Source organism: Ciconia boyciana, chromosome 1 (assembly GCF_034638445.1).
Source record: "Ciconia boyciana chromosome 1, ASM3463844v1, whole genome shotgun sequence".
NCBI lineage: Eukaryota > Metazoa > Chordata > Aves > Ciconiiformes > Ciconiidae > Ciconia > Ciconia boyciana.
The window spans coordinates 150,776,364-150,799,541 of record NC_132934.1 but is presented as its reverse complement, the minus strand read 5'-3'; the positions used below and the strand labels follow the sequence as shown (position 1 = coordinate 150,799,541).

The following is a 23,178-nucleotide window of genomic DNA, read 5'->3' as shown; positions in this document are numbered from 1 at the left end:
AAAGAAAAAACTGCACTTGCCAAATAACTGAAGCAATATATATTGGTTAGTAACTACATTCTAACTAGAAACCTTTATCTCTATTATGAATAGATAAATAAACCTTTAGATAAATATAAGTGAATGATGATGAAAAATAGCAGACTGATTTAGACAAAGTTTCTAACCCTGATCTGTCCGCATACTGGAGATGACGCTTTCAAAGGTAAGGATATAACTCACTGTATACATATTGCAAGTGCTTCTGCTATCAACACGATTATCAAATTCAGGAGAGAGTAAAGCATTCATTATGAATGGGCCTATATTTAGGATTGCATGTTTCAGGCTGTGCTTCTTGCACCAAGACTCACACAGTTAGAGGTGAGGGGTTTTTTGTTGCTGTTCGGTTGTTTTGTTTTTTTTTTTTCCTGATGACAATAATTGGGGATATTCAGAAAAGTCTGAAAATAAGAAGCTTTTTTTGTTCAAAGTCTGGTAAGTTCTAGAGTGTACAGCCAATTCAAAAAGAAATTCAAAGAAATGGGTCATATACAAATGCAGGGTTGCACTCCAGAACTCGAGATAGCCTTAATTCAAAGCAGTGCCAATGAAGACCAGCTACCATCTTCACCCGCTCACGGCATTTAATCTCAAAATCATTTTTAGAGGCATGCACAGAGATCCCTTTGCAAGCCAGCAATTTGGCGTATTACCAGTATGGACCAAATTCAAATCAGTAACCCACCACATTTTCTGCTGTTAAAGCATAACTTAGAATATCAGACACAATAATTTTAACTAAACTTGTTAATAATATACTTTACTGTATTTTCTTACAATGAAAAAATACAGAGTTTATTTAAAATAGCTTTAAGTTGAACCATGCAGTCAATGAGGCTGTCAGAAACATTTTGGCAAAGCCTAGAACAAAATTCTTCAGCTTCAATTTTTTATTCTTTTTAAGTTTAAGAATATATATAAAGGAATCCATTTGTTGCCAGTTCTTTATTACAAGAGATTTCATTTTTGCATTTGCTCTCTAGAACACACTGAGCACAGTACCATGAATCCTCCTTTGTGTCACGCAGGCATTGCAAATCCAATTACTAGTCTATTAGGTCTCATTTAAATCCCATACGGTATGACAATAAACTGAACGAAATGAGCATCAGCACGTTTTTCAACCATCTTTACAGTATGACATAGATGGCAATCAGAGCTTAATAAAATTTCATTTACAAGGGAGGTAGCTCTGAATTTTCTCTTTCTCTGCCAGGCATTTCAGGGAGACTTGGGAAACGCCACTTCTTCCCACCCTCCCTTGAAGAAGCCAGCTGGCCATCGCTATTTCATGCTTCTCAAACGCCTGAGCCTTCTGCCTGTGGCACAGAAGTTTGTCCTGGTGCTCAATGCTTAAAACACATGCAAATCCTACCAACCACCACCTAGTGAATTCAACATTTATTCCAAAGGTGTCACGGGGGGGGGGGGGGGGATTTTTTTTTTTTTGTTGGGTTTTTTTTTTAAGATTTCCTGGGCAAGGAACCCTTTGGCACAGGGTAACATCAGGTTGGGAAGCAGGGAGGGGAGAGCAAAACAAAACCCCACCAATCTGAAGGGTACTGAAAAGATGATGGCATTTTTTAGTAAGCTCTTATTCTATCTGGATATAAAAAACTATCGTTGCTAAATATTGCAAAGTAAATTTGCACAACTTTCAGAAGCTCTGAATACTCACCACTTCAGTGGAGTTAATTTATGGATATATTATAATCATGTGCCCCTCTACCTTCATTACAGTATTTCCCAAGCTTGTCTCACTACCCAGAGACTACTGCTTATAGATGTCCAGGTCTGCCCTTTCTTTTGGGAATGCAAAAAAACCCAAAGAAAACAAAAAAAACCCTCATTTGTAGTAAGCAGTGGCCACAGTCACAGCTCTCTCTGAAGGATGCGTAAGAGCCTTGTTGAATAGCTGTTTCTTAATAGCTGACCTGACTAAATCATCTTCCTCGTGCAGGCTAGAAATCAAAATGTCATGCTGACATTTAAACACATGATCTGTTGTTAAAGCACAAAAGCCAGGAAAACATATGCTGTCCACTTTCAAACATATTCCCCAGACACTTCGTTGCTAGGACAGAAAGGTTCAAAGTTTCAAGAACAGACTTTTAAGTATTTGAGTCATCCCATTAAACAATTTTAGTTATAATGTTATGTCCTTTACATGCCTACCACCAACAGTCAGTAAAACCATGAGAAACAGGTAAGTTCCAGGTTAAGGGAGAGAAAATGCTGATGGGGGGAAGGGAGGGTAATTAAGTCATTTCAAGGTTTGTGCTCCAATTCTGCAATTAGAATGGGAAGATCTGGGCCAGAGCTTTCTCTGTGCAGAGGAGATTATAAAGACAGTAACATTATTGATTTTTTTTCCCCTTTTGCTAGAAAAGGAAACAAAAGGCAGAGGCATTTTTCCATGCATATTACTCAATCACATGGTCTTTTCTAGTGTATTTCCAAGGTTTTTTTCTGCATGCTCTTTAAAATGCCTTCCATGCTGTTTTGCCTATCTTTTGCTCCTTCCCATTTATCTTCATCTTACGCCTAAAACTATGGGCAGGCCACATTAGGGAACAACAAACGCCAAAGACCGCAGACCTTGAATTAACTCTGCCTGCAACTTTGAGTAATGTAACACACCTTAAGGAAGGTAAGCTTCACTTACAAAAATATGAAGATGCCAGCTTCATGATCCAAATGTCTTTGCCCAAAAATGAAGCTAAGAGTATCGTCTCTTAGTTTTTAAAGCTAATAAAGAACTGAAAACACCAAATTGTACTGGTATACTTAAATGATTTTGAAAATTCTGGTTTACTTTCAAGGAGGCAGAATGATTTCCCCTCCTTTCTACAGGACTTCAATTATATTTGCTTTCATTGTATTTTACCATTCCTTTCAGCAGGCTATGATGGCAAATACGGATCCTATAACAAGAACTTATCTTCTAGGGTAGTTACACCTCTTGAGCTGCAAAAGAGCACAAACATCCCACATGCTTCAGAACACAAAGCCGATTGCCATGAAACCTAAGAGTAACAGTCTCAGAAACCCACTGTTGACTGCTAAAGCATACACACAATTCTTCTTAAAAAAATCAGTTATAGCAACCTTCCATTTAAATCAGCGATATCACAGATGCCACAAGTGCTTTCTTCTTGACAAATATAAAATAACAGTTCCCAGTAAAAATCAAGAATTTTCAAAACTAGAGCCTAAATACAGACTACAAACGTATCGAGTGCTTAAATTATAGCTACTGTATTTTTAGAAGCACTAGGTACCTTAAGAAAGCAGTGCAACAAGCTTCAAGCAACAAGCTTCTTAGCATATCTGACATATGGTAGCAAAAACATTATATTTTAAAAAAAACCCAAAAACAAAAAAACAGTCCAAGAACAGACATCCTGTGCGAACAGTGTTCAAAATTCTGGTGATGGTCCAACAGTCAGAAATAAACATACCACAGTGAAGCAATACCAAGGACAAAAAGCATGAAGCATCATCTAGTACTGGTTCTGCACCCTTATGGGGTACACCATTAATTAATTCCTTTGCCAAAAAAACGATTCTCACCTTACATTTTACTAACCCATAGTAACTTTATATGTGCACTTACTTGTTCAACTAGAATTACTTCACCCTTCCTGCTAATGACAGGCATTAATGATCTCAAGAATGGTCAATCAATATTCAGCATTTCAAAATATACATGGAACAAAGCAACTCAGGCCTACTTATTTTTATTACAGACAGATTACCATCTCACTTTGTGAGACGCAAAGGAAACAGAGGACAGGGAAAAAACCCAACCCTCCAGAGCGCATACCCACCAAAATTACCTAGCATGGGTTTCTATGCCTATTACTGATCAGTAATGAAGTTTTGAAGAAGATAGTGCTGCGCTTATAAACTGTAAAGCTAAATGTTACACACTTTGCATAACTTATGTTTCAGAAGCCAATTTTAGCTTTGCCACCTAAAAAAGCTGGCTGGCTTCACCACAGAAACATGACTCCTCTTTTCTGCAGAGTACAACCCGATGGGAACTTCAAATGAGCACATTGGGCCTGAGAACCAAACTCAAAGCTGTCACAGAGCAAAAACACCTCCTGTTTGAATAAAGCTTCAGATTCTTGGAGGAAGGATCACCTCAAAGGAGGACGGTATTGTTTCTTCTTCCAGCCTTTTAATATACCCACAGGCAAAAAAACTTCTCTTTCCTACCAATGCTCTCCCCAGAGCTGAGAGGCAGGAGGACTGCCTGGACCTGCTACTTGAAGAAGAGTTACACCGGCAAGCAGAAGAGTAAGTAATCAGACATAAACACCAGCTTTAAAAAGTTCTTGGCACGTGTTAGTCAAATTTGTGATGTCAAATAAAAGAATGAGCCATCAGACTAATACATACACGTCCGCAAATTCTGAAGGCATCTTGGGTACCTATACAAAAGCTTTACTGAAAAACAGAACGAGACCGTAGGGTCCTCAAAAATCAACCACAAGACTTCTGTAATTCTCAGCAGGGCAGGATTTCCCCCACAACTCGAAAGACTGACTCAGGCTAATTACCACCAAATGTTATGAAACAATTCTTCCCTAAAAAAACAACCCAAAACCAAACCAAACCAAACAAAAAAAACCCACACATCTATGGTTTCAAAGAAAACTTGCAGAACTAAAAGTATGTGTAAATTGATGGCCTGAGGGCAGCATGAGTTCTGCTTCAGGTCTACAGAGCTTCTCCAAACAGTACCAACATGTAAACAAGATTACAAATCTACCAGGTATATATTCTGGTTGCTAGACCATGCTATCACATCTTCATTACTGCCATTACCTGCAATATCTAGATTAAAGCTTGGATGGGCATGCAATCACAACTTAATTTTATTGCAGAGAGATCTGCCAAATTGTTCCTCACTGGTGTCTTCAAAATGAGAGCTGGAATAGCAGATGTAGTCTTTTAATAAGTGGCTGGTAAAGACTCCACGCCTTGCGTACAATACGGAGTGGGAGGCTGGTGTGATAACTCACATGAGAAGGTCGAGCAGTGCAAAAGCAGAGGAAGAAACAGGACAAGAGCAGCCAAAACTTAAGAGGAACAACACTGAAAGAGATGCAGAAAGGTTTTACACAATTAGCAATCCCCTGCACAGACAGGGAAGGAAAAATACACACAGAAGAGCTATGCAGTTTAGTTCTCTTAATTAAGCTGATGAGAAACAACCATTAATTATAACAGATTTTTTTAAAGTATTCAGAACAATTTGATGGAAAATAAGGGTTGGCTGGTAATAGCCCAGGTGCAGACATCCTTTTTGATACACTGAAATTTCAGAAATAATAAATTTAAGGAAATTTATAAACAATAAAGGAAATGCAGACCATCTACACCAAGTATTACACTAAAAGATATCAGGTTTTATTTAAGGTTTTGTATTTGACAGCTTAAACTCTAATCCTGAAAGATAAAATAAAATACCAATGAATTTGAGCCAGTCTTTCAGAAAGGGAAGAATCGCGGAGATTTTTGTTGTTAATTCTGATCCAAGTCGAAGACACAAAATGAAAAGGTTCAGCATACAGGGATTCTTCAAATGCCTCACTACATGCTCATTTTGTGATTTTTCAAAGTTTCTTTCCAAAGTTTCTTTAAAGATGTGAATACACAAAGCATTTCTAGAAAAAGTGGGAGAAGAGTTTTCAAATGAAGATATGAAGAAAGAGGCCTAATTAACAAATCCACAATGTACTAATACTCCTCTTAAAACATACAGAAACCAGTTTCTATACAGATAGAAATTAGAGAAGTGTATTACCATTCTGACACAGAACACTATGCTTAAAAATTGTTTTGTGTGTAAAACAGGTAAAGCTAAAAACTCTAAAATGTCTTTTCTTTTTATTCCTACAAAAAACCCCAGAAGTTGCATTTCAGAAATGCCAAATTCTTGATCACAAATAAACATTACATTGAGTACATGCTTAATGCTACATAGAGTGTTACAAAATTTCAAGAACAAAGAACAATGTCTTATTATTATTGGGGGTTTTTATTTATACTCCAGAAGTCTTTAAGTGGAGTACAGATATGAACTGAGATTCTGTATTAAAAAAAAAAATGTTTGCTTAAATTATAAAAAAAATCCTTCGTCTCAGAAAGAGGAAGATCATTTGAAGATGGATTTCACAAAAAAAAAAAAAGCCCATTCAGAGAGAAAGAAAGGATATAGTCTTCCCCTCCTAGAAATCTCCCTGAATTTTCAGCCAGTTACCCATTGCCCCCCACCGCAGAACAGGCTCTCAGCCTCAGGAACTCCCCGCCTGTGTCCGTTCAAGCTCCTGCCCACGAGCTCTAACCGGGGAGAGCTGCCCCGCGGCCCCCAGCAGGAACGCGCGCACCCAGATCCCTGGAGCAGCTCCTGGCCCTCCTGCCTGCCACCGGCGAGAACCACAGCTTCTTGACTCTCCCCAGAAGATCCATCCTCGTCAAACTGATTTATTAATTAACGGAGGCCTAATGAATCGGTATTTTCCAGGAGGAAGGAAAACATTTTTCCACCAGAAGGCTGTATGACTAAGAACATCAGAATTGTTAGTAATTATAAACACATGTAAAACTGCAGCTTTACATCACTGAATACCATCCCTTCACTGTCACATTTTTATTGCAACCGGAGCGCACAACACACACTTTCATTCAAGGTCAGAAACAGCAATTAACTGGCACACGGCAAGCTGAACTGAACCATGGAGATGATCTAACATGGAGGAAACTCACAACCTTATCAAAAGCCTTGGGGTTCCATACAAATCAAAGAGCATAAGGGCTGTGGGTTGGAAGTGGTTATGAACAATTACTGTATCAAGGTACAACACTTTTAAAAAGAAAAATTTGGGGAAAGGATTTAGTAGACTAACATGATTTCCCCTGTGAAATCTCTCTTACTGCTACAGGAAGACAGAATTAATTTTAATAAATTCTACCAGCTAAGCAACTACTGTGGCAAAATATTAATCATTCAAATTATCATCTCACGAGTAAGGTTTTCCCCCCCTCTTTCTACATAAAGAAAATTTCAAAATTCATTGTCTTTGATTCTGAAGCAAATTCACAGAATTCGTGTAAGTTTACATGAACACAACCAATCTTAATAAGGAACTACCTTATTAGTTCGCCCTTCGCACGGAGGAGATGTTTTTTCTAACCCAAACCTGACACAAATTCCCCAAACATCTTTTCTGCATTTAAAAAGTTTTCATAGAGTCTCCAGGATTAAAAATAACCCTGGTACGAATATCTCCAGTAATGCTTCCTCAGCTTTTACTAACCAGCAAAAGCTTAAGAAATCTACTCAGGAAGCACAATCAATACAGAACCTTTTAAGGAGACACAGCATATATAAAAATAACAGTTCAACAATATGTAAGAATTAAGTTCAGGCATTAAAGCCTGAAAGAGAGGTTTAGGCCCAAAAAGGGTTGGAAATGAAAGGACTGAAAACGGTAACAGTTGCCAGTAGCAAAAGGATGCTCAGTACTTCTTAGCATCTCCCAGAACAAACACAGCAGCACATAAACTGACAGTCCTGCTGAAATTAGTGCGTATTTTGAAACATAAATTACGTCTACACCTTGCTACATTAGGACAGCGGCTCAGAAATAAGCATGCAATCCCTCCAGCAGAATTTACTTCAAAGCCGCCCCCCTCCTCTGCCTACAGAGCTCGGCAATAGATAAAATTGAGAATGTGGTTTTCATTCATTTCTTCCAGGCACTCTAAAACTCACACATGCACCTCGGAGTGGCTTGAAATCTGGTGTGCCATATGGCAGTGCATTTGTCATTTCCAGAAATATGTTGAATATGGGTTCCAGAGATATAAAGCCCCAATAAAAAAAAAAAAAAAACAACAAACCAAACCTCCCGAAGCCAACAGATTCTGCTCAAATGCCACCAACTTTATACTACGCACAACTGGTGAGCCTGGGCTTTGATCAGGCTTCAAAGAACCTCTTCATTTGCCTCGGAAAATAAATCTGATGCCTTAGCTTTTGGAGGCTTATTTCCCTACTGTTTTGCAACTCTGTAAAGTTATTTACACTTGCCTTAAGTAGAAATAATACATCAACATCAATACTAGTATTATACAAACACACTGCACTTGGAGCACAAAGTACGTGATTTACAAGCTGCAAAACAGTGGAGAATCAGGATCAAGAGTTTTATGGCTATTTCAGTGTGAACCAACTGAAGAAGAAATAATTAATTCTTCCCATTCCTGCATACAAAGTTTAATGGTGCACATTATGAAGTAACATTCAAAAAAATAACAGAACAATTAGCAAACTTTTTTTTTTTTTAAACCTGAAAAAGAAATGAGGCTTTCCTGCTGGCTGAAATAATCACATAGTCTCCAAACTCAGCAAATTAGAGTGAGATTTAAAAAAAAATTGGTGGAGCTGAGCTAAACATCTTGCCGTTGCCAAAATGAGCAAGTCCTATGCTCTAGGTAGAAAGCAACTAATTAATCCTTCTACTACAATTTCTACTTTCCAGGGATGTCTACTCTCCACTATTTGGAATCTGTGATGAAATCATCCTTTTTCTTTTTCTAAGAAAGAAAACGCAGATTAGCAAGCAGCAATCAAATGACACTACATGACCGGAATAACTTTCCTCCTTGCTTTTTACTTTCAAGACTGGAATCACAGATCATGGTATTTTCCAACACAGATACAGAGAAACAGAGAATCATTCACCTTTTTGCTGGCACGCTCAGTTTTACCTTCCTCTCTTTTCTCCTCATGTTGCCTCTTGAAACTAAGTTATCTTAGCACACATCTTTTTACCCCAAGGATGAAAATTAACAGCAAGTAATAACTCTGTTGACAAGAACTGCTTTGAGGGTGGTACTTTGTTTTGAAACACACACAGAAATCAAGAAAAGAATCTTACTCCAGAGGGGTGGATCCTAGAGTCTCTGAAGACCTTCCTGTGTGCATATTCCATAGCAAAATTTGTTTTGGAGACAGTGTATGTATACTATTTATCCAGAATGGGGAGATGACTGGAAAGACAGCAAGGAAGTACAGGTGATTCTGTAATTAGAGTCTAATCCAGACCTACTGCAAGGTTTCTGTGTATAAGGAAGAAAATCAAGAGCATTTCCACCCTAACTTGGAGAGAATACTTGCAAGCACCTAAAACAATTTATGGCAGCATCAACTGGTATATTTAACACAGCACAGACATTGCTCCACTATACTAATCAGTCATGTTCATCCAAGACCAGGATCCATTCAGCTGCTCCAGCTGAAGAATGTTTCAGCCATCCAGAGACAAGACTACCACGTATCTGCCACTCACATCTGCTAAAGATGACAGCATATCTGCTCGCTGCTGCTAGAGGCAGTGGGCTTTGAGAAAGCCAGGGCTTTTTCCCCAGGCGTAACAAGCACAGAGCTGCCAGCCACTGGTGTTGCCATCTAAGGAAGCTATTCCTAGAAAAGCAAGAAAAACGTGTGGGCTGAGCTGGAAAGACAATGTAGAAACTAAGGCAAGCAGAAGAGTCCTCTAATAAAAGAGGTGAAGAAAATCCCCATGCCTGCTAAGATTTAGATTAATGAGCAGATCTCTCCCTGCCCCAGCCAATACCTGGGCCTTTTAGGTATACCGAGCTTGTGGGTGGGATGAAAAGCTGCTTTCATATGCTACAGCAAAATTTTATTGTGCCTGGCAGACAAATAAAATATGCTAAATTTCCTGAACATTTTAAAATTCATTGCAAAGAACAATAAAAACAAACACAACCCCTAAAAAATCTGCGCTTTACAGAACTTTCTATATGTTTTGCAGGTTGCATGGAAACCACCTGATGATGGTGCCAGGACAATTCAAGAAGAACCCAAGTCTGTGTTTGACAGGTCTGGACCTGCTGCAAAGAAAGGAAAATCCCACATGGGAAGCCTAAACAAGAGAATGACTTCAGCGTGATATGTGGAGGTGTTCCTGCATAATACAGAAGAAATTTCTTCTTTAATTATTCTTACAATAAAATATATTGGCCATCAGCTTGAAATTCAACTTTTACCATATTCTTAATTGTATGTCTACAAAACAGAAAAGTCGTCAGCTATTGAAGCTGCACCCACTCTACCATCCTCCCACAGCTATTACTACACTGGCCACAAACCATCCTAGACAGACAAAAGTATCTACAATAGCAGTTCTCACGTCACAACTAAAATGCTAAAGAGACAGAATGATTCTCAACTATGCATACACTTCTTTTAATCACAGTTTTCTTCTTCACATTTGGCTTCTTCACTTCGGCTTTTCTTGCCAAAGTCACAAATCTAAGCCTCGGAAAAGTTAACTAAACATATTCATAAGTGGCTCGAGTATCATAACTCAGTTGATTAAATATTTGGAAGAGTTCACTTGGTGGCTTTGAACTGGAGCACAGGACCAAAGCAGAGCTCTGCAGGTAGTAATATACTCCTTGGGGATCTATCATTAAAATGGTAACAATCCTTTAGCTGAAGCAAAGCCAAAAGATTCGAGATGGGAAATGAAGCTATAAACGGCAAGAACGTAAAAGTTTACTTCCTGCACCCAAGGTTAGCAAACTATTACAACATCAAGGTACGTGCCTGTAAAGCTATTTTCCTTTCTTACTTACAGATTTAGCCTTTAAGGTGTTCTATGCACTTTTTCAAGCTCTCGATGTATATTTTAATTTTATACTTAAAAGATCTTCCTGCATTCCGAGACAATTCTTATTATTTTGCTTTGATGCTTTTTTCCTTGGATGTTTTCCAGATGAATCTCTAAATTGAAGTTCAGCAGAAAAATGATCAGAGCACTACATTTCAGTAACAGAAGCACTGAAAATGTGGCCTTCAGTGTATTAAACTCATTGCTGGAAGCTACATATGAAAATATATTACCCACCTCAGAAAACTCTCCATTGTTATAATTTGGTCATTTCACACACCAGTGATCAATCTCAGCTGAGCACATTCTGTAAGTCCACACATAATGATAAAAAATTAGACATAGCAGAGAAAAATTAAAGCCCTTCCTTCGTGAACAAGTTTATTCACCCCGTGATTTTTATATAAAAATCACTTTCCTACTGCTTCTTGGTATGAAGCTAAACAAGCTGAAGATATATAAATTGTTGATTACAAGGGTCAATGACTCAGCAACCTGCATTATGTCCACTTTACAGCGAAAGCTGGTAGGCACAAAAAATCAACTTTAAAAAACAATCTTAGAAGTATGCCCAAATGAATTTTTTTTAAAAAAAAGCTATATACACATTTAATGCTACTAACTGTAAATCATGCATCCCTTGTCTAACTCTCCCTTAACTCAGGATTTCTATTCTCCAACTCACTTTCCTTTACCTACCCTTAGAAATATCAAGTTTCAGATTGGTGCTGCATATAAAAGCCTCAGAATCAGCAACTCTCACAAAGTATATTACAGCACATCTACAAGCCGAAAACCCCGGGCTACATTTCCATAAAGGACAGAGATTTTTTTCATAACAGCAACATTCTGGAGAAATATTACTACAAAGAGACTATCCAGCTACTGGAAAACAGAAAAACCTACGTAAGATTGCTTCTGCTGTTCCCCCAACTCCCTGTCGCACCGAGATCCAGTGCTGGACCTCATTTCACATTTCTCACTACAGCAGCTCTCCCTCTGCCATGATAAAGAGTGGACAAGCAGGAGGAGGATGCCACATAGGGAAGGAAAGTACGGTGTTATTTTTTATACAATTCGTTTTAGTCCAAAGCCAGTACACACTGGTAAATCCTGCCTCAATTTGGACCACAGTGATATTCATAAATTCAGTTCAGATTTAACAAATCATTCCTAAATACCAGGTTGCAGGCATATACATATGTAGGTAGGAAAACAAAACACAATATTCAACAGAATAACCCATAAGGCACCTCATACTTACTCCCAGCTTGAGCAGATAAAGCAAGCAGACAACCTCATTTCTGTGACTGGTGTGCAACTACATGCTTAGAATAGTGAGCCAACAAAACAAGAAGAAAAATATCTTCATCCAAATCCTATTCACAGCTGTTAATTTAACGGAAAGACTCTTTTGGTATGAAGAATACAGGAGTAATAACCTCCACAGCAACTTTTTTAACAGCAGACCGTTAGACAAGGGGCTTCATAACACAGCAGCTGGATGCCATTCAGCTACCTGACAGCCTCTAAGTCGCTGGGAAAAAGTGAATTAATCAGAAGAGGTATATTTCTAAGGCAATGACCAGTGCTCCCCAGTACTGCAAAGGGAGCAGAAGGGAGATGGGGTGAAGAAGGCAGATTCGGATGCTTTGAAAGAGGGATTAGAGCAAGGGGCTGTGTGATTCAAGACAACGTATGATGATCACTCTCACACAGCAGCTACAGGAACATACAGACTTCTCCACAGGATGGTTACACACCACGGCATTAATTTTAGCCTTCCTTAAATTTACAATATTTCAAGACAATTGCACTGGAAACAATACAAAAACAACATTAAACATTCACGACTTTTCTCAACGGGAAAATGCTTATTTTTATTTAGTGAAAGATATTTATTGACTGAAACATGTGGGAGCCCACCCCAATACCCTAATGCAATGCCAGAACATATTCATGGAAGAAGAAACTTTAAAACAATTATACAGAAATGTTGTATGCGAGCGTTCAAAAGTGTGGATAATCTGTCCTCATTTCAGAAACCTCATCAACTGTATTTTTGAACATCACTTAACTGCAATGTTTCAGTCAAATCTTGCTCATTTTATTCCCAAATAAGTGTAATCATGCTAGACAGGATACAGGGGTTTTTTTTATTTTTAGTTTTATCTAATTATTTTTTTTAATTGCTGAAATATTTCTGCCATATGAATGGATTACAGACAACCCAAAAACATATCCACTCACAATCAAGGCTATTCCCAATCCTAACTATGTACAAAACACTACAAAATGGAAAAGGAGGAGGGAAAAGACTAACAAAGCCACAAAGCAGAAGCGATCACCATCTGTTTAGATAACACAACAATCAAGGCATGCACCAACTAAAAGTTTTTCTAAAATGAAGACCAAATCTTTACAAACTTCGTAAAATAAAATGGTATCTCCCTAAGAAAATCTAAAGGTGCATCTACATAACCACTGAAACTATGAATTATATTGACACCAGGTGCAAGTATTCTTGTTGGGTTTGGGGGTTTGATTGTTGCTGGGTTTTTTGGGGGTTAGGCTTGTTGGGGTTTTCTTACACCTATTAGGCTCCACAATTTTAGAAGGACAGTGTCGGCAATTTAAACAACCCATGGAAATGCGGCTGCTTAACACCAGGCGTGGCGTCTCCCAAGCTGGGCACATCTCTTACACTCTAAAAGCTGGTCTCAGGAAAAGGGGGCAGAAGCGAGAGCCAAGGGCTGGTGCCAGCCAGGTGGGAGGCAGCAGGCCGGCAGCAGGCAGAGCGACCCGCGGGGTGGCAGAGGGAGGTCACAGCTCTCGGCTGCCATCACTGCCCGGGCAGACGCAGCACGGGCTGCTCGAGGGTTGCGGCTTGAAAGGCAACACCTGGGGTTTTTTTCCCCCCACCTGGCTGGGATGAGAGCCAAGGGGTGGATATGATTGAAGCTGTTTGATACCGCATTTCGTTTTCTTGGGATTTGAGCTGCTCGCACTTTATGAGCCCTGCCCTGCACTTTTACCAACACCTCCCCACGCGGCCGCGGAACACAGGAGACCTGGGGGACATGCAGCCCTTCCCTCACTGCTCGTCCTTACCAGCTCCTTTGCCAAATACATTCGGTTCACGCATTGACAAACGACTTCTAAACTGCCAAATGCACCTGAAATTAGCAATGCCAAGCTGTTCTCTACACAATCACCAAGAAAAAGGCTTTACGATCATAGGTTAGTTGATGATTATCTTGCTGATCGATATGTATATATAGACTCCTCCTAGGTTTTTCTGTAACTAAAGTGACTTGATAATACAACAACAGGTGCTCTACCTCAACCATCAGAAAAATTATCTTCTCTCTAGTGTAACCCCACCTTGACTCACCTGCAATCATGATTTGCTGACATCAGATTCAGGATTGCTATCTTTGAAGAATAAAACATTTAAAATTTTACTATCTGCTTGGCAAGCACAGTATAATCTACTGAATACCAGGCTGCTTCTAATGCTGTGTACACTTAGTAATGGTATGTATGCCATTGCTGCAGAAGAGTAAGGCAATGTCCATTAATTCAGATTGCAGTTATGTATGGTATCTTCTTTTAACCACAAGTATGTCACTTATATTATCTCAAAGGAATCCAAATGACCAACTACTTAACCACTAAAATTATGCATCCAGAAAGAAGAAAAAAATAATAATCAAAGAACAGAACAGATAAATCACAAGGACAAACTGAAAAGACTTTTATCATAGAAGACTGAAACTAAGTCTAGCTGCACCATCAAACACTGTATTATAGTTAAAACATGGGGGAGAAAGTTTTAAAATTGTTTATTTCAATGATCTGAATTAATATACTTATCTTCAAACCTCGATTCCTCCAAAACAGACATTATAACCCTCAACACATTTCAGGGCTTTTCTTGCATCGCATTTTAGTTTTTCCTTTTTTCTGCTTCCATACAGTCTGTTTTTCTGTTTTAAATTCTAGGTTTCCATATTTTAAAATTAAACACCAAACCAAATCATTCCTTGTTTTCCCCATGAGGAACTAGCTTCCTTTTCCCATCAACTTAAGCAGGCATTATATCAAGCACTGCCTGATCCACTCCTGTTCTTTAACACCTCAGTATTATCATTCATTAAATAACACTAAACTACTAGCAGTCCCACTGACTTTATGGGACTGCTGATAGAGCAACATAACACACAATGCATAGGTGTAAAGTCTGTCTGTAAAAATAAGCTGGCTATGTGACACTGCAGGCAGAAGTTCAACATGTAATTTAACATACATGTCATGACAAGTTAAAGAATGTATAACTAAAAAAGAGTTGACCTGCAACGTAACTGTGGTTCTTGTCTTGAAGAAGACATACTTATGGCTCAGCTTCATGTTTTGTAAATAAGAGACATTCATTCCAATAGGATGACTAGAGGTATTAAGGACATGCTTGCATTTTCACAGGGCCACAGCGGGAAAAGTTAGGAAATAAAAGAAAGAACAAACATTTTGGCAAAGCCAAGATGTTACATCTTCCCGATGTTCCAGAAAGGTGAAAGGAATATCTGAAAACAAACATCCAGGCTCTCCCATCAGCAAAACCAGAAAAGATCCTAAAGGAACACAACCATCAGTAGTACAAGACAGGACTAACAGCAGAAGACACACATTGCCGCAATAACATTACACAGACTTTAATAGTTTTCTGTCATAGGAGGTCTATAACATTTCAGTTCATTACGATTCCCCATGCATCCCTTAAGAGCCTCAGAGCTCATAAAAATGATGTGTCATATTTTGATACTTGTGCTAAACACAAGCTTTATTATTACCCGTGTTTAAACCCAATACAATCCACACAGTCCTTACCGAGGTATCTGATTAAATTTCTAATATTCATGAACTAGAATTTTAATATTGAATGCTCAAAATGATTTAAGTCTATTGATGTAATGGAACGTAAGTCATTCAGTGTCAAGTGGAAGGCAGATCCTTTATTATAGCATTAATTATTTGGGATATTGGCATTAATTTCTTTCCCTATTTGAATTAAATTCACACTGTTTTGAATGCCATTTATGAATAGTCCACAATATAATTATTTCTATATTACCCCTGCAGCACTAGCAGAAAGACTGCCTACAGACCTGAAAATGTAAAGGAAGGAGAATGATCATCAATTTTTCTTTTAATCTTTTTTCTGAAAGACAGGAAAGGTGAAGCTCTATGTTTATACTCTAAATGGCTTAGACTCTTTTTTGATGTAAAAATACACATAAATATACATCTTTATACCTATAAATGCCACCTATATATTTTTGTATTCAACATGCAATGATTAAAGGAAAACACATTTAAGCAAGATACACCATAGCCAATTTCTTTTACAACTGGAACAAAAACATTCTTAATTAAAACCACAAAGCTGCCAAAATAGCAGGGACTTTTACAAAATTTCAATACTCGCTGGGAAAAACGCTATGTCTTAACTCACATTTCCAAAGTTGCTACATCCATAGGATTTCAAGGAGCTCTGGTAGGACGAACTAATTAAAGGTACAAACATGGTACCTTTTCTCCAGCAGCTAAATGGTACCAATTTTTAATTCACTTATGTTACAGGTATAACCAGACAGTATTGCTAACAAAAATAATTCACATCTCAAAAATAAATAAATACAGCGCCACTCACTTAAAACTGCTGTTTGCAGATCATCTGAGTCAGAGTTACCAGAGTGCTAGATACTGAAGGACTGTAACCCAGCATAACATTCCCATACAAAACATGCAAAAAATCAGTATTCACAGGTTTTTATTCAACTTTACAAGACTTCTGCAGTCTGGTTAAACCAGAAACAGCTGTCCAACTGACACTGCAACTTTACAAATAAACAACAGCCAAGGCTAAAAATAAGCCAAACAAACCATCTGTGCCACTGCCCCTGTTTGCAGCCCATCTATACAGGTGTCAGCTCCCGTCCCTCCTCTCCACAGCAGAACTAACATGGGGTGTTTGTATCATCACTGACTGATAGCACTAACCCAAAATGAAAAATCAGTGAATTAAGTGCCCATTTCTGACCTAAAAAATACTCAAAACCTGTCCTTCTGGTTTTGTTGAAGTTCTTACTAAAAACACTGAAAGCATTTGAAACAAACATGTTTAAAGTGACTGGATGAAGTCCAACTACCTTTTTTTTTCCTGCTGTTAATCTAGCAAACAAACTTTCAATGTAAAATTACCAATTAATTTTTCAACAAACACTAAATCTATTTAAAACAAAACAGAAACCCAAAGGGCACTTGTTTTTCCACCTGAACTCAAAACCAAGAAAAAGCCTACAGTGAGTTTTGCTAAGCCAGGTGGCTGCGTGCATTTGCAGCAGCCCAAGTCTCCTGTGGTGGAATCCAGAATCCTTGACATGTCATCATTCAAGATCTGTCAAATTTGATAACACTCTGTGTGCGTCTGGAGGGACACCATCCATTCAGGGAAATGAACGCGTGATTTGTTGTCATGACAGCTATCAAAATTCAGCCCAAACACACATCATACAGTCACCTATCTCTCCTTCTGCATTAAAGAGTTGAAAAATACTTTCCTTGTCGTCATCCAAAACATCATTAGGATGTCAACTAAGAAGTCAACTCCCTTGGAACAGCGGTAGCCCAGGACGCCACTGGGAGCCAAGTCCGACACACAACGGATGTGGGAGAAAACAAGTGTGATGAATACACTGCTATTGTAAGAACAGGAAGGAAAAACCTTGCAGCCATGCTATGCTGAGGGTGTTCCTATTGCATTAAAACCAAGAGGTCAGTCCGATCGATGCTTGGGACTCCTCTCCTCTGGTATCAGTGCCAGGTCTTGCTAAACAGAAGGCTTAATTTATTGCTGTTCCTTGAATTTCTTTAGGGCATTCTGGACTAATAAAACATTTCAGAGTAATACACCAATTTAACTCTCCATACGTAGAGTAAGTTTTAACAGGATTCAGTGTTCCTCCTTTCTTTTAAACCTGTGAGGGGACTAGTCATGAACTGCTTTATTTTACTATACAGTTAACTAAAAACTTAATTGGTATACAAAAAGGATTGTTTCAGCCAACTTAAATTTGACAAGAAGGATGAGTTAGAAAATCCCCAATATATTTAATTTATAGTTTGTATGCTTAATGAACACCACCATTCCTTTCTAAACCTTCCCACCCTGCAAGGATCTATTGTCATTTTGAAGGAAAGGTTCTAAAACAGTGTTTAATTACTTTTAAAAAGTAATATAAATAAGGACGGCATAGTTAAATCAGAAGAGAAATTTTAAACAGCTTCCTTTATTTTCTTAAAAATAAAAAGCATAATTTTTTTAAAATGCTGCACCGCTAGCAGAACTCAGAATCTCACCCCAGCATGAGCAGCAAGCACCTGCTTTTGCTAACCACCCTCCTCCCATTCTCCTGCAGGGTCTGACGGCTCCTCCGTATTTGCACGGAGCTGGATCCAGTGTAACCTGTAGGGAAAGACAGCCGAGAGATGGTACTCAGCTAAAAGCAGTTTCTCACATCGTAAGAGGATGTGACCCAGTTCACCTGCGTCAGGAAGAGCGTCCGCAGCCTCTAGCCTCTCGCTAAACTTCGGTATCCTCTTTCATGCCCCTGTCACTTCTCCTTATTAAGGCCCTCACAAATACTCTGATCATTTCTAGAACTCAGAAACTTTAAATGGTTCAGAAGGCTAAAATCTGCCTTTCTACCAAAGAAGTAATAATCTGAAGGCCTGCTCATTTATTTTTGGTTATTGACCCATTTCAGCTAAACAGTCCAGCCCTGGCAGAGCGAACACTATCCACACCACTTCCACACTAAATATGCCAGGTTTTGTCTAATAAAGTTTCAGCTATACTCCGTCTGTGGTATATCTCACTACCTGTTTTCACATCTATTTCTAGGGTTGTGTGTACTCTGCAGACAGTAACTTAGACGAGTTGAGGAAAATTGGATCAGGTTTCTTCAGGCCTAGATTAAAAACACACCTGTACTTCATTTTATTTTGCATCTGTATTTTGTCGTGTTTGTAAGAAGCAACATTTTTGAGAATTCAGGTACCTACCAAGAGTCCCAGCCTGTTCACGCCACTGTCTGCTTCACAGAATAATCAATCTTAGTTACATGTCACCATATTAATACTTGTTAATGAGATCAGGACCAAAACCAGCACAACAAACCTACAGAGGAAAAAAGCCTCTAAGCCACAAAGTTTGATTCTACGACTTTGAACAAATACTGGCTATACCAGCACGTCTGAGCTTCCACTCTAACAGATGTTTTTCTCAGCACAAGTATTTCTAAAACTTTACTGACATCAGGTTATTGTTCATAGCTACAGTAATTTAAAATGCAATGGGTTGCTACTCTCTAATCAAGATTTATTCCTCTGCACCTGAATTCTTAAAATTTACAATACTCTATTAAAGCTTAAAAACATACACTGCCAGGCCACCTCGCTGCACACAAAGTTATTTATGCTGGTTTTGAAATATGAACTCACTTCATTAATGGTGAGAAACAAATTCATTTGTTGTGTCACATATATTTAATGGAATATAAAAATATGTATTTCATATTTCAATGCACTTCCAATCTACTCATTTCATTAGCATTTATGAAACAATTAAGAATCCTTATGAGGGGGAAAAAGATTACTCCAAGAAAAAACAACTTAACACTTGAAAGAATTACTTTACCCCCCACTGAACAGAGCAATGGTTTAATTGGGCAGAACACCGACGACTATGTTATTGTGAGGAAACTAATGGGCCTAATTGAATCTGCAAGAAAAATATAAATGGAACTACCCAAAACAGAAATGAGCTTAGGATACCTGGGCTGAAATTCATGAATTTGCAAAGCAAAACAAACAGGAAAGTCATTTGTCAAAAGGTGTAAGTCACCAGGATCTCATGTAGCACATTCTTCAGAAGACTGGACAACGGTGCACTGGTTAAATGAGTACTGCAGGCCTCACTTACACGCTTTAGGAGGAAGAAACAATGCTATTTCCCACATTACAAACACCATCCCAGTTCTCTCTGAAGGTCTTCCACTCCAGGAACTAATAAGGATTCTTGACTTTCACTGTGGAAACTATCATTCTGCAACATTTCTGTATACCTAGTAAATACAAGGATAAAGTGTATTGCCTTTAAGTTCATTATTTCAGTAGAAGTAGAAAGCAGCTTTCCTGCAGAGCGCCTCAACTCTCTGCCTCTTCAACACGCCAGATGACCTACTTCAGGGGAGCAGAGTGTCCAGCGACGAGCACCCAGCACCTTACTCTGGGTCTAAGCTAACCGAAACACGGTAGCATCTGGTTTCACAGACAGTTTTCAGCTATCTAAAAACTCCTTCAAAAATCTGTAATAATTCCTCACCAGCAATTCCCCTTCCTCAAAACACAGAGCGGAGGAGTGGGGGGGAATACCCACGGCTTAGACACCATCAGTCCCTCGATGCAAACAGGAAATATCTTCTAGAACATACGCTTCGGACTCAAAGGTGCCTTGGTTTTGATTTCAAACCTGCGGCAAGTAAATTGATACAGCACCTGTCTCCATGAGTCTGGAAGCAGCTTTTATGCTCAAGGAGCATGAAAAACACAGATACTCTGGATAGTTTTGCTGCTGCTCAAGACCATGACCAGCAAACAAAGCTATCTGGGCATCACTTTTTGAGTTGCTACCATTATAGTTTCTACCGAGGAAAGCCATAAGCATCACAGAGGAGTAACGTACCAACAGCGACACAAGGTACAAAAAACAAAGGCTGGAAAAGAAGCAGATGCCGCTGACCTTGTCCCTCTTCTTTAGCAGACAGAAGATGCAAGGTGACACATAAGATAGCAAATACCTTTCCTTACGCTCCCACACAGCTAGCCAGGAAACTATAGAAGAAAAGAGAGGAAGGGGAGATAATAAGTACCCTTTCCACTGCAGTAACAAGGCAAAGGCTGAAGTTTTTAATTTATCGTATATTCAGCAGCAAGGATGTAATAAAAAGGACCATCCGGACAATCAAGGACTAACTCTGCTGTTGGTTTTGGAAAAATATAGCAAAAGAGATATTGTGTATCATTATATCACAACAGCAATCGGAAGCGTCATCTGGTAGAAGTAAAAGGCCAATACAACAGCTAACGTTGCAATGACAAGAGCGACGGCAATGAGAGCTAACATCTTAACGAGTCTGTATCTGTTTCATGGCCTATATAAAATTATTTGCTAATTACAGTCTCGATCTTCCTGTCTTCTATCAGGTACTTCTACAGGTGCCTTATATCTCTACATTTATTCACTGTTCCTGAAAGTGACATCTTCTGTCAAAGCCTCAAGAAGCAAATCAATTATGAAGACAAAGTGATCTGCTTAACTGGTTAAAGTGACTTGGGTCAGACAGAGGATTTCAATTTCCAGAGTTGTGAAATCAGTATTTCTAAGAAGCAACAACATTATTTTACTTCTGAAGTTATAATCCTAAAAATGAAAACACAGTACCATTAACATAATCTACGTGGTGCTGACTGCTTCAGATTCCCAAAAAGCAGTGGCAAAACAAGTACGTTCAAACAGAAATTCTTCATAAGCTCCTACCCAGTGAGCCCTTTCAAATTCCTCCATATTAAGTTACCAGTCCGAACTCTCGATGATACAAACCACGCATGGTTAGGCCATGAAAATTTGTTTTTACAAAGGGCACTACCACGTTTCATGAAAGAGAAGTCTAATTCTTCTACGTTGAGCTGCTACAACAGTAGCAGTATGTTCCTCAGAAACAAATGTTGCTTCACAGCAATCAGAAGAAACGCGGTTCAGCTAAAGAACGCTTTAAATTCTTGCCGAGGTTCAGTCAGCATTCAAGTTTTAAAGTAACAAAAGAACAAGACAGTTCCAAGTTAAATGCTACGTGGAATCACGGAACAACCCCAATACATGCAGCCGGCCACATGCACTGTAAAAAAAGCAACAGTGGGAGATATTAATGTAGGAACTAGAGTCAGACGCACTCACGATTAGCCAGTCGCAGCTCAGACCTGAATTACAAACCTGAATCCCAATCTGACAACTTCACCTGAGGTGGGCCACGGTGCCCAGCCTGCCAGCAAGGGGTATCTGTTAGCACGGGCACATTTTTAATTAAAAACAGGATGAAAAGACTTATAAACTTAAGTAATTTTCCTCCCAGAACACCCAGGGATGCGCTGCATCGAGTAGTCAGTACAGGAGGTGTAATTTTAGCTTTTTTTTTTTTTTAGCTTTATGTCCTTTACCTACATTGGCATCGAGCGAGGGCACACTGCACCGCGCTCCTCAAGAAAACCCCCGGCTCCAGCTCTAGTAAGTCGGACGCCGGGAATGGAAAGAAAGAAGAAGAAAGGGAAGGGGGCTCAGGGGGCCGTACCCCCGGCCGCAGCCCGCTGTGACCGCCCGTGGTCCCCAGCGCTCCGCACCGGGGGCGCTCCCGCCCAGGAAACTTTCCGGTTGCGCCGCGCTCCGGCCGGGAGGCGCTGCCCGCCTTCCCCCGCCGCCGGGCCCGCCGGCTGCCCCCGCGCCCGCCGGATACGCCGCCTCCATTCGCCCGCCGGGCCGGGCGCGGAGCCCCGCGGGGCGGTGGGGGGGATGTCCCGGCCCGCCGCTGCCCCCCGGCAGGACGGCGGGTGGCACAAGGCAGCGGCTGTCACGCACATACACGCACACTCGCGAGCGGCAACTCGGGAGGATGAGGAGGAGCCGCCCCCGACCCCCCCGCAGCTGGACGTGGCACACAAACACCTCCCCGCCCACCCCCCCCTCCGGCCCCCCGTGCCGCCCCCGGCAGGTACCGGCCCCCGCCGGGGCGGCGACGGGGCCTCCCCCGCCCAGGTGACCCCTGCCCCTCCCCCGCTCCCGGCGGCCCTTCCCCCGCCGCCCCCGCGGCCGCCACAAGTTTACGGCGGGCCCCGGCCCCCGCCCCGGCCCCATCCCCGGCCCGCCCGCGGCCGCGCTTACCTCCGGCCGGCCGGCCGGCGGGGAGCGGGGCGGGCGGCAGCGGGGAGGCTCCCAGCCCAGGCGGGCTCCGCTTCTTTGTCTCCTCGGCGGCGGCGCCCGCTCGCTCCCCCCTCCGCTTCCCTCTGCCCTTCCCCGGGCGGATGCGGGCCGCGTCCTCCGAGAGGGGCCGGCTGGCTCCCCCCCTTCCCCTTCCTCCTCCTCCTCCGCTCCGCGCCGGACGCGTCCGAGGCCCCGACCCTCGGCGGCGGCGGCGGCTCCGCTCCCTGCCTTCCCCTCAGCCTGCTGCGCCCGGCGGCGGCGGCGGCGGCGGCCCCTCCCCCGCCAACCGCCCGCCCCCCCCGGCACAGGCACAGCCCCCGCCCC

The 23,178-nt window shown here is 40.7% G+C and overlaps 1 protein-coding gene and 1 long non-coding RNA gene across 2 annotated transcripts in view; both read right to left on the bottom strand.

Moving 5' to 3' along the window:
• The window catches only part of NCK2 (NCK adaptor protein 2), an 87,882-nt gene extending 64,754 nt beyond the window's left edge, over window positions 1-23,128 (bottom strand). The window contains exon 1 of the mRNA XM_072849774.1: window positions 22,816-23,128. The gene's annotated coding sequence lies outside the window, so the exon portion shown is untranslated. The remainder of the gene's footprint in view (window positions 1-22,815) is intronic.
• Window positions 2,943-5,714, bottom strand: LOC140648041 (uncharacterized). The gene is made up of 3 exons (XR_012041068.1): window positions 5,524-5,714; window positions 4,879-5,148; window positions 2,943-3,009 (listed from the first exon to the last, which is right to left on the bottom strand). It is a non-coding gene; the product is annotated as an uncharacterized lncRNA (long non-coding RNA).
• Window positions 23,129-23,178: the final 50 nt, after the last annotated feature.